The sequence below is a fragment of the Otolemur garnettii genome, unplaced genomic scaffold (genome assembly GCF_000181295.1).
Source record: "Otolemur garnettii isolate 467f Iridium unplaced genomic scaffold, OtoGar3 scaffold00090, whole genome shotgun sequence".
Taxonomy (NCBI): domain Eukaryota; kingdom Metazoa; phylum Chordata; class Mammalia; order Primates; family Galagidae; genus Otolemur; species Otolemur garnettii.
In genome coordinates, this window is record NW_003852485.1 from 325,639 (window position 1) to 340,414 (window position 14,776).

Consider the following 14,776-nt stretch of genomic DNA (forward strand, 5'->3'; position numbering starts at 1 on the left):
AGACTCAAATTTTAATCTGACTGCTACTTCTAACTTTGTGACATTGAGCATTTTACCCTCTCCTGTTTTCTCATCTGTAATAAGATGGAAATGGAACAGATGGTGTCTAAGGACATTTCTAGGTCTAAAATTTTATAAAAGAAAAATACCTGTGGTGCATATGCTGTCTTCTATTTCCATGTAAAACTTGATGTTTTGCTCCACGCTGCTTTACAGAAATACATGCATTTGTAAAGGATTTTGCCAATGCGCTGGAACATACACTTATTCCATTAACAGTGAACCATAATTTTCAAAGCAGAAAAACAGTCTTAAGAACTTTATTTGTTTCACCCCTCTTCTGAGTACCTGAGGTCAGGCTCTGGAATCTAGCATAAGCCTTGTTATCATTAAGTTTCATTCATCCACGTGACCTCTGTAAGCCAGGAACCAAAGACAACTATACTGAAATTTAGGTTTTGCCTATTGTTTATAAATATGCCATTTAGGTCAAAAAGTGACTTCTTAAAGGCTAGAAAGCCATTTATCAAAGAAATTGATTTTATAGGAAAATATGCTTAATCCAAAATTTTTGCATGTGTGTTTATAATTTTAGGGGTTTTTTTTGTTAAAATGCCTTGACTATTCAAGTGAAGTATCTTTGCTTCAAAAGGAAGTCAGAGCTACAGTCACGGGTGGTTTACAGAATATTTTCTGGTAGTCTTTGCTTCATTTCAATACCTTGCCACGATTGGCTGTTAATAGTTACAAATAAGGAAGTCTTCAAGTCAGGGGATTTCTCAGTGGAAGTTCCCAGTTCAACATAAGGGAGTGAACAGGCAGTTTGGGCAGACACTGGTAGAGACTGTGGAAAAAGCTTCCAGATTGTGTAAAGACCTACACCTTAAAGAGGAATAGTCTGTGAAGGAGGACTTGTAACCTGGAGAACAGGTAATCAATCTTTACCAGTTCCTACTGATTCTCCACCTAGCAAGGTGGCTGGGATGTCTTAAACTGAAGTTTTCACAGATTTGTTCCACTTTTGCTTTTGCTATGTGAGTCATTTATGTCATACTTCAATAATGCCTTTGCATTTGATGTCAGAGTTACAAATTTACCCTTTAAAAAACAAAGTCCCTAGAGAAGACCTGAGAAAATTTTAAAATACTGTGATCCTTTTATTTTCTTTCTAATTTTTAAGATAGAATTTATGTCTTTACTTGAAGTGATCTAAGTTTACACTTGGTATATAAACCTTCTGCAATGGCGATTTTTATGACACAATGAAAGCCTGAAAGATATGTGTTCTAAGTTAAGTTGTACATAGTTTATTAGGTTGAAAAGTAAATTAGTACTCTATGTATTCACCTTTTTTGGTTATACTAAAAAAATCCATTCTGGCTTGACCCAATATGTCTATTCAAACATTAACTCAATTTTAGTATGTTTTTTCAGCTCATAAGAAATGCATGATAATGAATATGTTACACTAAAGTGTTAACTTTATAGACAGCTCTACATTTCCTGTCTTAAACATTTAAACTTATGCAATTATAACAATCAAATCATTTTGTTACCAACTGGTCCTTTTATTTTCATGATCAGAAATAAATATTAAAGATCATATAGTAATTTTCTGCAGTTATTTTCTTAAAATTTTTGTAGAAAAGTTGATAGTTCGAAAAGATTATACATCATGAACTAGTATCACTATTGTTACATTAATACTGTCATTTATCAAGTGCCTGCTGGAGGAAAATAGTCACAGGATCCTCCAGCTCACAAGTGGCAGAGCCAGGGCTTAAATATAAATTTGTATCACTTCTTTTTCCATGGCTTTCTGTTAACTCTGCCCTGCCTTTCTACCAACTCTGCCTTGCCTTTCTACAATATTGAAACAGTATTTGGGGGATATCTTATCCAAGTTGCAACATAATGGGGAAAAAAGAAAGACAACTTGGCCACTGTCACAGAGCAGCCAAGTCATTCCTAGAAGCTAAGTCTCTTTTTTGACTTGCCCACTTCCATCTCTCCACTCCTTCCGGCACGGGTGGGCACACTCATGTGCCTCCATGTAGTCAGGTTCAGAGCCAGAGGAGGACGTGGGACTGACTGCATACTTGGTCCAGTCTGCCTGAGGTTCCTGCCCAGCTGTCAATTGGGACCTCAGGGCAATGTCCTGTTATTTCTCTCAAACACTTGTAACCATGAGAGAGATGGCTAATTGCACGATTCAAAATGATTTAAGTTCTCTTGAAAAAGCTCTGACTAGGATTTCATGAAAAGTGGGCACTAGTCTGGGGGAAATGATCATCCTTATAGTAAAGAGTGTTCATGTCTGTGAACATTTTGTCTTTGATGTATTAAGGCTTCAGTAAACATAAAGGTTCCTTGTTTATTGCAAAATATATCTCAATATGTTTGTTTTTCCGGATGCAGTGGCTCACGCCTGTAATCCTAGCACTCTGGGAGGCCAAGGTGGGTGGATTGTCTGAGCTCATAAATTCAAACCAGCCTGAGCCAGAAAGAGACCTCGTCTCTAAAAAATAGCTGGGTGTTGTGGCTGGCATATGTAATCCCAGCTACTGGAGGCTGAGGCAAGAGAATCACTTAAGTCCAAGAGTTTGAGGTTGCTGTGAGCTATGACAACACATGATTCTACCAAGGGTAGCAATGAAACTCTGTCTCAAAAAAGAAAAAAAAATTGTTTTGTCTTCTTGTGAGTATAGCAGGGGTGCTATCTTGATAGGGATATTTTTTCCACTGTATTTTCTAGCTGGTCACTGCTGGCATCCTGATTTCATATTTTTATCTATCATCCAGCCATTTTATTGATGCCTCATTTGTTCTAAACTGTTTTAAGTAATTCACATGTGATGCCTAAATGGAAAAAACATAATTATATCTCCTTTATTTTTTCTTCTCATGACATTGGCCAGAATTTCTGGAACAGCATCTAAAAACAGAAGAGTGATCAGTCAACCTTGTCTTGTTCCTGACCTCAGTGGGAATTTCCCTAGTGGTTAACATTAAGAATGACGTTGGCTGTTGGTTTGAGATAAATACTTTTATTATAAAAACCGAATAACTACCAAATATCCTAGTTTTAACAAGGGTGTCTCTACGAAAAATACTGAGACTTTATGTTAAACTATATATTCGGTGACTTTTTGGTATCATTAGAGACCCTATCAAGTTTTTCTACTTCAAACTATCTAATGCTTTGCTTTTATACAATGCAGTAACTGTATTTTTAACAAATTCCAGGTTATCAAAAACCTGTTATTAGAATGATTTTTTTGGTAACAAAGGTAAGCTTATGACTATAAGCCAGATTTTGTGATTGTTCTAATTAAAATAATAAGTTGGTTGATCAAAACAAACCAACCAGACTTGCATTTTCTCTTTGTCTCTTCAATCCTCACGCCTCTCCTCTATTATTTTGGCTTCACTATTCAGCTCACAACTCAAACAGAAAAGAATGAAAACAATGTGGCATAGCCCAAGGAACTCTATCCAGGCAGAGCTACCAGGTACTCAAACAAAGCAGCTGTTTTTATGCTTTGTGTAAAAAGCTTTCTTCTCATTTAGACCCTGACTAGAAGTAAGTTACAACCAAAGTTACAACCAAATTTACAACCTTTTAAAGATTTTTTCTATTTTCCTTCCTGGACTTTTCTACCTAACCAAATTGATTAATCTTATATGAAATTTATAGTAAGCAAATGTATGCTAAGAAAGAAATATTTGTGACTTACTGAGAATTTCTACATTCATCTTCATAAGTGAAATTACACTGTATCTTTATTTTTCTGGAACCTATCATGAATAGTTTTTAGTATTAAAGTAAATGATAAAAATACCAAAATTTTCAATGTTCTAAAAATCTTTACTGGCAGTTATCTCTTCCTTGAATTGTTAAAAGAAAAAATCCATAATGCTGTTTGGCTTTGGCACCCGCTTCTGAAAGTAATCTCTTAAAAGCTTTCCGAATGTCTTCTATTGGCATTGATCTATTCAGGGGGGAGGAGGTTTGCAATTGTTTTTCATGTACTTTCAGTTAATTTGTTTCTGCTTAAAAATGATTATTTTTATCAAATTTTTCAAATGTATTGGCATACATGGTATCTTCCTGTACTTTTAAAACTCATCTCCATAACTATGTGGATAACTCCTTTGCATTACTCATTTTGTCCATTTATGTTTTCTCCCTCTTTTTTTGCTGATTGGGTACGTCACAATATTAATGTCTTACAAGCATCCCTTTTATAGCTAGCTCTTTATTTTTGTTTTCTTTTTTGGGTTTCGTTTTGTTGTTGTTGTTTTGAGTTGTTTCTGTTTTTATCCAGAATCTTACTCTGTCACCCTGGGTAGAATGCTGTGGCATCATCATAGCTCACAGCAACCTCAAACTCTTGGGCTCAAGCGATCCTCCTGCCTCTTGAGTAGATGGGACTATAGGCATGCACCACCACACCCGGCTAGTTTTTCTATTTTTAGTAGAGATGGGGCCTCACTCTTGCTCAGGCTGGTCTTGAACTACTGAACTCAAATAATCCAACCATGCTGCCTTCCCACAGTGCTATGATTAATAGCTAGCTTTTTAAAAAATAGTTTTTGATTTTATCTATTAATATTTTTAATGCCTTTTTAAGACTATTTTACCTTTCTCATTTTGTGAGTTGAATACTTCATTTATTTTTATTCTTTCTTGTTGTATAATGAAAATATTTATGGCTAGAATTTTTGTTTGTTTGTTTTTTAGAGACAGAGTCTCAAGTTGTTGCCCTGGGTAGAGTGTCATGGCATCAAGCTCACAACAACCTCCAAATCTTGGGCTCAAGAGATCCTCTTGCCTTAATTATTCTATTTTTCAGTAGAGATGAGGATCTTGCTTTTCCTTAGGCTGGTCTCAAACTCATAAGCTCAAGCTATTCACCCAACTCGGCCTCCCAGAGTGCTAGGATTACAGGTGTGAGGCACCATGCCTGGTCTAAATTAATCATTTTAAATTGAATGATTCATGGCATTTAGTACACTGTCAACCACCACCTCTATCTAGTTGTAAAACATTTTTATCTTCTCAAAAGGAAACCCTGCACTAGTAAGCAGCTATTCTGCACTTCCCACTCTCCTCAGCTCCTGGCAACCACCAATCCGCACTCTGTCTATGTGAAAATACAAATGCTGGATATTTCATATAAGTGAAATCATATAGTATGTGACCTTTTGAAAGGGCTTGTCTCACTCAGCATAATATTTTTGAGGTTCATCCATGTTGTATCATGTGTCGGTATTTCACTCCTTTTTATGGCTAAATAATATTCCTTGATACATTTATACCACAATTTGTTTACTCATTCATGTATCACTGGGTAGAGTATCTGGGTTTTTTCACTTTTTGGCTATGGTAATAGTGCTGCTATTTTACATGTGTTTGAGTTCCTAATTTCAATTCCTGCAGGGGACTTGTGGAATCATATGGTAATTTTATGTTTAACATTTTAAGAAACCACTACATTGTTTTCCACAATGGCTGAACCATTTTACATTACCACCAGCAATGTGCAAGATTTCCAATTTCCTCACAGCTTCTGCAACACTTGCTGTTTTCCATCTTTTTTATAGCCACACTAGTAAATGTGAAGTGGTACCTCATTGTATTCTTGATTTGCATTTCCCCACAGACAAATGATGTTAAACATTTTACCTTGTGCTTGTTGACCATTTGTATATCCTTTTTAGATAAATATCTACTCAAGTCCATGATTCATGTTTTAATTGTGTTGTTTGTCTTTTTCTTGTTGAGTTGTAAGAGTTTTTTTTTTAATATATTCTGGATATTAGACCCTTATCACATTTATAATTTGCAAATATTCTCCCCTTCTGTTGGTTGTCTTTTTAGTTTCTTGATGTCTTTTTTAAATTCTTTTTAAAAGAACAGTTCTTTTTTAATTTTTATAAAGTCAAATTTCTTCTTTATTTTCTTGCTTAAGATTTTGGTGTCATATTTAAAAATCCATTGCCAAATCTAGGTCATGATAATTTATCCCAATATTTTTGTCTAAGAGTATTATGGTTTTAGCTCTTATATTAGGTAATTGATCTATTTGGAGTTATTTTTTGTATATAGTGTGAGATGGAGGATGGTCCAACTTCATTTTTCTGTATGTGGTTATCACTTGTCCCAGAATCATTTGTTGAAGGCAGTAGTCAATCTCCATTGAATGGTCTCAGAACACTTGTAAGGGTTTATTTTCAATTCTATTCCCTTGGTCAATATATCTGTCTTTATGGCAGTACCACACTGTTTTGATTACTGTATATTAGTAGTAAGTTTTGAAATTGGGAAGTGTGAGTCTTTCAACTTTGTTTTTCCTTTTCAATACTCTTTTGGTTAAACTTGCAATTCCATATAAATTTGAGGGTCAGCTTTTACATTTCTGGGGGAAGAAACCATTGGGATTTCGATAAGGATTGCAACAAAGCTGTAGATCAATTTGTGAAGTATTGCCATCTTAATAGTATTAAGTATCCAATCCATGAACACAAGATGTCCTTCTACTTAGGTCTTCTGTAATTTCTTTCAGTAATGTTCTATAGTTTTTAGTGTATAAGTCTTTACTTCTAAGGTTAAGATTATTCCTAGGTATTTTATTTTTTTGGATGCTACTATAAATGGAATTGTTTGCTTAATTTCCTTTTAAGAGTGGCCATTGCCAGTGTATAGAGACAACTGATTTTTTAGTATTTCTTTTATACCCTACAATTTTACTAAATTAATTTATTATCTCTAGTAGCTTTCTTGTGGATACTTTCAGATTTTCTATACCTAAGATAATATCACCTGAGAATAGTTTTACTTCTCCCTTTCTGATTTGGATACCTTTTATTTCTATTTCTTGTCTAAGTGCTCTAGCTACAACTTCCTAGACAACACTGGATAGCTATGATAAAAGAAAGCATCCTTGTCTTTGACCTTCTTTAGGGAGAAAGCTTTCAGTCTTTCACCATTCAATGTGATGTTACCTGTGGGTTTTTCATAAATGTTTTATATTGTGTTGAAAAGGTTCCCTTTATTCCTAATTCTCTGAGTCTTTTTTTAAATCATGAAAGGGTGTTGATTTTGTCAAATGTCTTTTTGTATCAATGGAGTTAGTGGGGTTTTCCCCTTTTTCTATAATATATTGCATTGTTTGTAATGATTTTCTTATGTTTAACCCCTCTTGTGTTACGAGGATAAATCACACTTGATTATGATGTATAATTCACTTAGTAGATTGTTATATTTGGTTTGCTAGTATTTTGTGGAGAACTTTATATTTATTCACAGGAATATTGGCCTTGAGTGTTCTTTTCTTATGAGGTTCTGTTTGGCTTTGGTATCAAGGATATGATGTTCCAACATAGAATGACTTAGGAAGTGGTCTCTCCTCCTCTGTCCCCCACACCCCACACACCCCCACCCTACCTTTTTAAAGTTTGAGAAGGATTTGGCATTAATTCTTCTTTAATTGAGTAGTAAATTTCACCAGTGGAGGCATCTGGTCTGGACTTTTCTTTGTTGGAAGATTTTGATTATTAATCCAATATCTTTATTTGTTGTAGATCTGTTCACATTTTCTATTTTTTCTTGAGTCAGATTTAGTGGTTTATATGTTTTTAGGATTTTGTACTTTTTATCTAAGATATTTAATTTGTTCATATACAACCATTCTATAGTAGTCTCGTAATACTTTTTATTTCAATCTTGTTGGTGAAAATGTCCTTACTTTCATTTTTCATTTTAATTATTTCTATCTTTTCTTTCTTTTTCTTTTTTTTTTTTTTTTTGAGACAGCCTCAAGCTGTCCCCCTGGGCAGAGTGCCGTGGCATTACAGCTCACAGCAACCTCCAACTCCTGGGCTCAAGCGAGTCTCCTGCCTCCGCCTCCCAAGTAGCTGGGACCACAGGCGCCCACCACAACGCCCGGCTATTTTTTTGGTTGCAGCCATCATTGTTGTTTGGCGGGTCCGGGCTGGGGATTTGAACCCGCCACCTTAGGTGTATGTGGCTGGCGCCTTAGCCGGTTGAGCTATAGGCGCCGAGCCTTTTCTTTCTTTTTCTTACCAGTTTAGCAAAAGTTTTGTCAATTTTCTTGATCTTAGGCCGGGTGTTGTAGCTCATACCTATAATCCTAGCACAATGAGAGGATAAGGCAGAAGGATTGCTTGAGCTTAGAAGTTCAACATCCGCATAAGCAAGAGTGAGACCCCATCTCTATTAAAAATAGAAAAATTACCCAGGCTTGGGGGAACATCCCTGTAGTTACTGCTCTGTGGGAGGCTGAGGCAAGAGGATCCCTACAGCACAGAAGTTTAAGGTTGCAGTAAGCTATGTTTACGCTATAGCACATTACTCAGAGCAACAGAGTTAAACCCTATCTCAAAAAAAAAAAAAAAATTATTGATCTTTTCCAAGAAACAACTTTTGGTTTCATTGGGTCTCTTTGTCGTTTTTCTATTTGCTATTTTATCTCTGCTCTAATCTTCATTAGTTCCTTCTTCTGCTAGCTTGGGATTTAATTTGCTCTTATTTTTCTAGTTCCTTGAGGTTTTGAGTTAATTTATTATTAAAGTCAGGTCTTTGTTGATGTGACTATTTTCTTCTATTAATTTCCCTCTGAGCACTTTTTGTGCTGCATCCTATAAGTTTTGGTATGTTGCAATTTTGTTCTCATTAATCTCTAAGAAAATCTAATTTCTTTTCCTAAACCTTGTATGATTTCAATCTTTTTAAATATATTGAAACTTTCTTGTGATACAACATTTGAGATAGATTTCATGTCCACTTAAGAGGAACGTATAATTCTGCTTTTATTGGGTTAAATGCTATATATCTGTTAGGTCTAGTTGGCTTATAGCATTATTCAAGTTACGTCTTTCCTTTTCCATCTTCTGTTTTTCCATCCATTATTAAAAATGGTACAATGAAGTTATTTCTTCAAATATTTTTTTCTGTTCCCTTTTTCTCATTTCTCCTTTAAGACTCCCACAATGCATAGTTGGTAGGTTGGGTTAATGGTACCCACAGATGCCATAAGTTCTTTTCATTTTTCTTCATCCTTTTTTTCTTTCTATTCCAACTGGATAATTTTATTTGTCTTATCATCACATTCTCTGACTTTTTCTTCTCCTTGCTCAAATTTGCTGTTGAATCCCTTTAATGAATTTTATGTTTGTTATTATACTATCTAGCTTCAGAATTTCTATTTGATTCTTTTTTAATGATTTTGTCTTTTTATTGATATTCTTGTTTTGTTTATACACTATTTTCCTTAGTTCTTTCTTCATGGTTTTCGTTAGCTGTTTTGGCATGTTTAAGACGATTGAAAGTCTTTCTAGTAAGCCCAATGTCTGCCCCTTCTCAGATTATATTTTAAAAACATTTTAAGAGATAATATAACTACTTGTTTAAACTAAAAATCATCTGTATGTATAATCACCTGCTAAGTTATAGAAATTGTCTATATTAGCCAATATTTACAGAATTCCTCCTATAGACCAGGCTCTGTTCATTTATTATTTCATTGTACAAATACACACAAATTTTTTTTTTTTTTTTTTTGAGTCGGAGCCTCAAGCTATCTCCCTGGGTAGAGTGCCATGGCATCACACTCACAGCAACCTCCAACTCCTGGGCTCAAGTGAGTCTCCTGCCTCAGCCTCCCAAGTAGCTGGGACTACAGGCGCCCGCCACAACACCTGGCCATTTTTTGGTTGCAGCCATCATTGATGTTTGGCGGGCCTGGGCTGGGGATTCAAACCCACCACCTTAGGTGTATGTGGCTGGCGCCTTAGCCACTTGAGCCACAGGCGCCAAATACACACAAATTTTGAGGCAATATTATTATTACCTGCATTTGACAGATGACGAAACAGAGATATAGGGTTAATAAAATCATCTGGTTAGTAAATGGCAATATCAACATATGAATGAGGCAATTTTTATACATAACTCTCACTTGTAACTAGCATGCTTTTGCTTCTCTCTTCTTCAGTTTGCCTTTGCAGGGGCAATAACCAATTAAACTTCTGCCTTGTGGATGCCCATTTCTTTAATACCAGTTGTAATAACCATCCTAACCTCAAAAATAGCCAAGTGTATATCTAGTAATTTCAAATGTGATACATGTCATAAAGAGGAAAGGACAGGGTGAAATAGGAGCTCCCAGTCCTTACCTGGAAATCAAGCATAGCCTTGTTTAGAATTACAAGAAGCTTCCCTGATTCTTATACCTTTCAGCACAGGCCTCAACAAACCAGTTAAAATATGAGGGAAACATGTTTTAGACCCAGGAAACCACATTAGCAAACACCTGAAAAAGACAGAAGTGGTATTGAAAGAAACCAGGAGAAAGAGGCAGGACATACATCTGGAGAGGTGAGAAAAGGCCTCATTCCAAGCTCAGAGTTTGGATTTTATCCTGAAAGTAGTGGGAAGACATTGAATTATGTTAAGTGAAAAGAAACATAATAACATTTACAATATGATAAGAGAAAGTGAAGAGAACAGTTAGGAGTTTAGCACGGCAATAAAGTATAGTATTAAAGTTTAGCATGGTAATTATAAATTGATGATGGCTTGAATAAAGGACAGCCAACAGAGACAGAAAGTAGCAATAAGGACAGAATGTGACAATGGAGACACAGAGTATATACATGTAAGAAATATTGTAGATGATTACTCACAGTATTTACCTGATTGGATGACAGATAAATGTTGGGAATTAAAAGTTTTAGATCTTCGTTATATGAGCAGTTTTTCTTTCTTCCTCTATTAACATACAAAATAAACATCCAATTTTTAATTCTATTTATTCAAAATAAATCATGTATTTACCTTCACTTTTTAAAAAACCTAAAGTAATAAATTTTCAATTATCACAGTTAAAATGAGATTGTACCATTTCTTATTTCCATATATAGAAGATCACAAAATGAGCAAATTAGCACAACACATTTACTTCCTGCCACTTCTCTTACCCTCTTCGGTTTTTCTTGCATAATCAGGAAGTTCAGACCACATTATTTTATTAAATTATTTATTAAATAATCATTTACATCTTATGTCTCAGAAATTATTTTAAATTTTCCCATTGTTTGCATTTATAACATGTTTTTACTTAATCCAATATTTAAATTATTTTATTTTCTAATATTTATTTTATATCAGAATTTCCCCTTTCTTTAATTTTTTTAATTTTGATTCCTTCTTGACTTACCGAAGTATATCTTCAATTGTTCCAAGAAATGGGTGGTATGATTTCAGAACCCTTGGCTCAGAAAATGTCTTTGTTTTCCTTCTCTATAGAATGATAACTGGGATAGGCATGAACTTTTTAGGTCAAACCTTTCTCAGGCAACTGTTAATGTTATTCTATCCAGCTTCTGAGGTTTAGTGTTGAAGACAAGTATAACAACTAGATTTTCCTTCCTTCACAAGTAATTTATTTTTTTCCATCTAGATTCTTATTGGACTTTTTCCATACTTTATGTACCATAAGGCTTTCTTCACTCTCTGAAGTTTGGACTAAGGCCTCTCCAATGTGCTTTCAAAGCACCCTTTTGTAGCATTGTAATATAACATTGTGCAATAATTGTCTGCTTTTTGTATATATGTCACCCACTATAGAAACAAAGTTCTTTTAAGGTGTGCCTTGGTCAACTTTCCATCTCTAACTCTTAGAACATACTAAGCATTTATATTTGCTGAATAAGTGAATGAATTGATACAGCATTTAAAATTGACATTTTTATCAAGATAGGTCAACGTGTTTGGACTCTTCTCATTAATATATTTTAAAACTCATTGAGTGCTTTTCATCTGTAATGAAGTAGTACATTGGATCAAAGTATTACTTCAGATGTCTTCTGATATATCTTTGGTTGCTATTTCTGTTCCTTTAATCCCAATCTCTTGAATAGTCACTAATATTTCATCTAATAATTGTCACCTATTTGTTCTTTTCATTCACATTTTGAGAGTTTTTAAGCTTTTACTCTAACCATTGATTTAATATTCTGCAATATTGAGTCCATCATTGTTTATGTCTAAACAATATCCAAATTTTGTTATTACATGTTCTGTGGCCTTATATCCTTAATTTATCCAACTTTGTTTTTATTTCTCCTTGTCTCTAAGTCCCTCTTTATGTTAATCTAATAGTATGTCTTATACTTCATCTCTTTTTGGACAGAAAATAAAAAGCAAATTCTTTCCATTTACTTCTGCTTGTGGTGAACCATTTTTCCAAAGTGTTGAATTTTTTTTTGCATTTTGAGGGTGCTCCTTTATGCAACATAGTCTTTCCAAAGGGATCCTTTCTCTTTTATTTACTCATTCTAAGTCTTATTCCACTCTTACTCTTTGAATGTGTGGACATTACTTGGTTTTTCTCATTATCTGTCTGATTGCTAATAGTGCCTCAGCATAGGTCTTGAGCTGGGAGACAAATAGGTATAGACAGTTCACAGCTAACTTTTTACCTTGCAGCTAACATTTATCAGTTGGGCTGAGGTAAGAACCCTTACCTTTACTGACTATTTATTTTACTGTAAAGAAGAAAATTCTTGGTTAATCAAAAAAAATTATTTGTATTTTCCTTGATAAGAACCATGTATGAAAATTAAACCCCCAGAGGGAGTCAAATACCCAGTTCTGTCTGCCCAGCTTCTTTTGTGGTTGGCTTCACAGAGCATCACATCTAGCCACTCTCATCGGGGTATTGTTGAGAGAGGTACTAATGGAGGACATTGGGGAAAAGAGGTATAAAATACTATTGATAAGTCACACAGAGTAGTGGATTTGCTGTTCAATTCATACTTGCCATGAGGCAGCTAGCTTCCTTACTATCCTTAAGGCTGGCTGGTTTGCTTGCCTTCAAACAAAAAAGTACATGTCCATTTCAGCTCCACAGTTCTTGCAATAAGTGCAAAATCCTATCAAATTCTGACACTAAGGTGCTTGTCAACAGGGTTGCAGCTACTTTTACAGTGCCTTTGTGTGAATTAGAAAAAGCACCCCTCTGGGAAGACTCAGACTGAAAGGGGCAAGCTTGGCAAGTAAGTATAGCCCACTCAACCACATACAGTGGCCCCAGTTGTCAGTCCTGCCTTCTGATGCTATTATAACTTCTCATATATTTCTAAATTTTTACAGTCATTTTAGAGAGTCCAAGACCTGAACAGCTATGCCAGATGTCATCTTAAATCAGAAGTCAGCCAGTTCTATTAATGGTGATGTTTCTCATCAAAGATTTGATTAAGATTATACTTGACATTCCAAGTTGTAGTAAGTAGGTGTTTATACTGGCAGGTTTCCTTGTCCTTAGGTTTATAGTAAGAACTCTCAATAAAATATTAAGCACTTTTAAGAATACCTTCCAAAATATTTTTAATGAGCTTGCAGTTTCTGTTTTCACCCTTCCCACAATGCTATATCACTGCATGCTGACCTCAGGTATGGAGTAATAGGAGTGAAGAAAAATAGAAATAAAATTATGTCATTCCTTCAAAAGAAGTCTTCCTCAAATAAATGTCTCAACTCAAATGCTAACTTTCATAACATAATCTGCATATGTGGCCAGGCACAGTGGCTCACACCTATAACTACTCTCACTCTGGGAAGCTGAGTCGGGAAAATCCCCTGAGCTCAGGAGTTTGAGACCAGCCTGAACAAGAGCAAGAACCCTGTCTCTACTAATAGAAAAATAAAAAAATTAACCAGGTGTTGTGGTGGGCACCTATAACTCCAGCTCCTTGGGAGGCTGAGGCAGAAGGATCACTTCAACCCAGGAGTCTGAGATTGCTGACACCACAGCACACTAGCCTGGGCAACAGAGACTCTGAAGTTGTCATCATCATCATCTATATATGAACTCTAAAACATTCATCATTGTTGCCATAAGGGTCTCACAGAAAAGCGATGTCTCGAAGAATAAGCACCTTTATTTAAAACACCGGGGGAAAGAGACGATTTAGGTGTTTCACCTATACATCATCATTATAGGAAGAGGAAAATATTCAATAATATTACAGCATAAAGTTCACCCATCTAAAATAATTCTACCAGGGGCTTGGTGTGGTGGCTCATGCCTGTAATCTTAGCACTATAGGAGACCAAAGCAGGTGGATTGCTTGAGCTCAGGAATTGGAGACTAGCCTGAGCAAGAGTAAGACCCTGTCTCTAAACAACATCTGAGTGTTGTGGCAAGCACCTGTAGTCCCAGCTACTTCACAAGAGGATCGCTTGAGCCCAAGAGTTTGAGGTTGCTGTAAGCTATGACGCCATAGCACTCTACCAAGGTTGACAAAGTGAGACTCTGTCTCAAATAAATAAATAAAATAATTCTACCAGCATTAATGCATATTTCACACATAGGAGAACTATGTAGCCGCTTCTCTTCATAATTACATTATGGATAGTAGAAAGAGAGAAATATATGTATATATATATATATTTCAAATGTATATATCTAGTTTTTTCTTTACTTATTAGAAGTTTTTAGCACCTCCATATTTCAAAATGCCTATGCATTCACCTCTAGATTCAGAGTGTGTTAGTAAATGTTACTATTTCAATCAGAAATCTTCTAAGCAGCTCTTTTAGTTTGTTCAAGCAGTGCTGAATAAGCTGGACTTCATCAAAATTAAAAATTTCTGCTTGGCAAAAGACCCTATCAAGAGAATAAAATGACAAGCCATGAACTGGAAGGAAATATTTAGATAAGACATATCTGGTAAAGGATTGTTATAT

General features: G+C 35.2%; 1 protein-coding gene across 2 annotated transcripts in view; it reads left to right on the forward strand.

Annotated features, from left to right (window-relative positions):
• The first annotated feature begins 775 nt into the window (after nucleotides 1–775).
• TANK (TRAF family member associated NFKB activator) overlaps nucleotides 776–14,776 on the forward strand; it is a 93,453-nt gene continuing 79,452 nt past the window's right edge. The window contains exon 1 of one of the 2 annotated variants that reach the window (XM_023516339.1): nucleotides 776–930. The gene's annotated coding sequence lies outside the window, so the exon portion shown is untranslated. The remainder of the gene's footprint in view (nucleotides 931–14,776) is intronic. The other variant, XM_023516336.1, reaches the window with a different exon arrangement.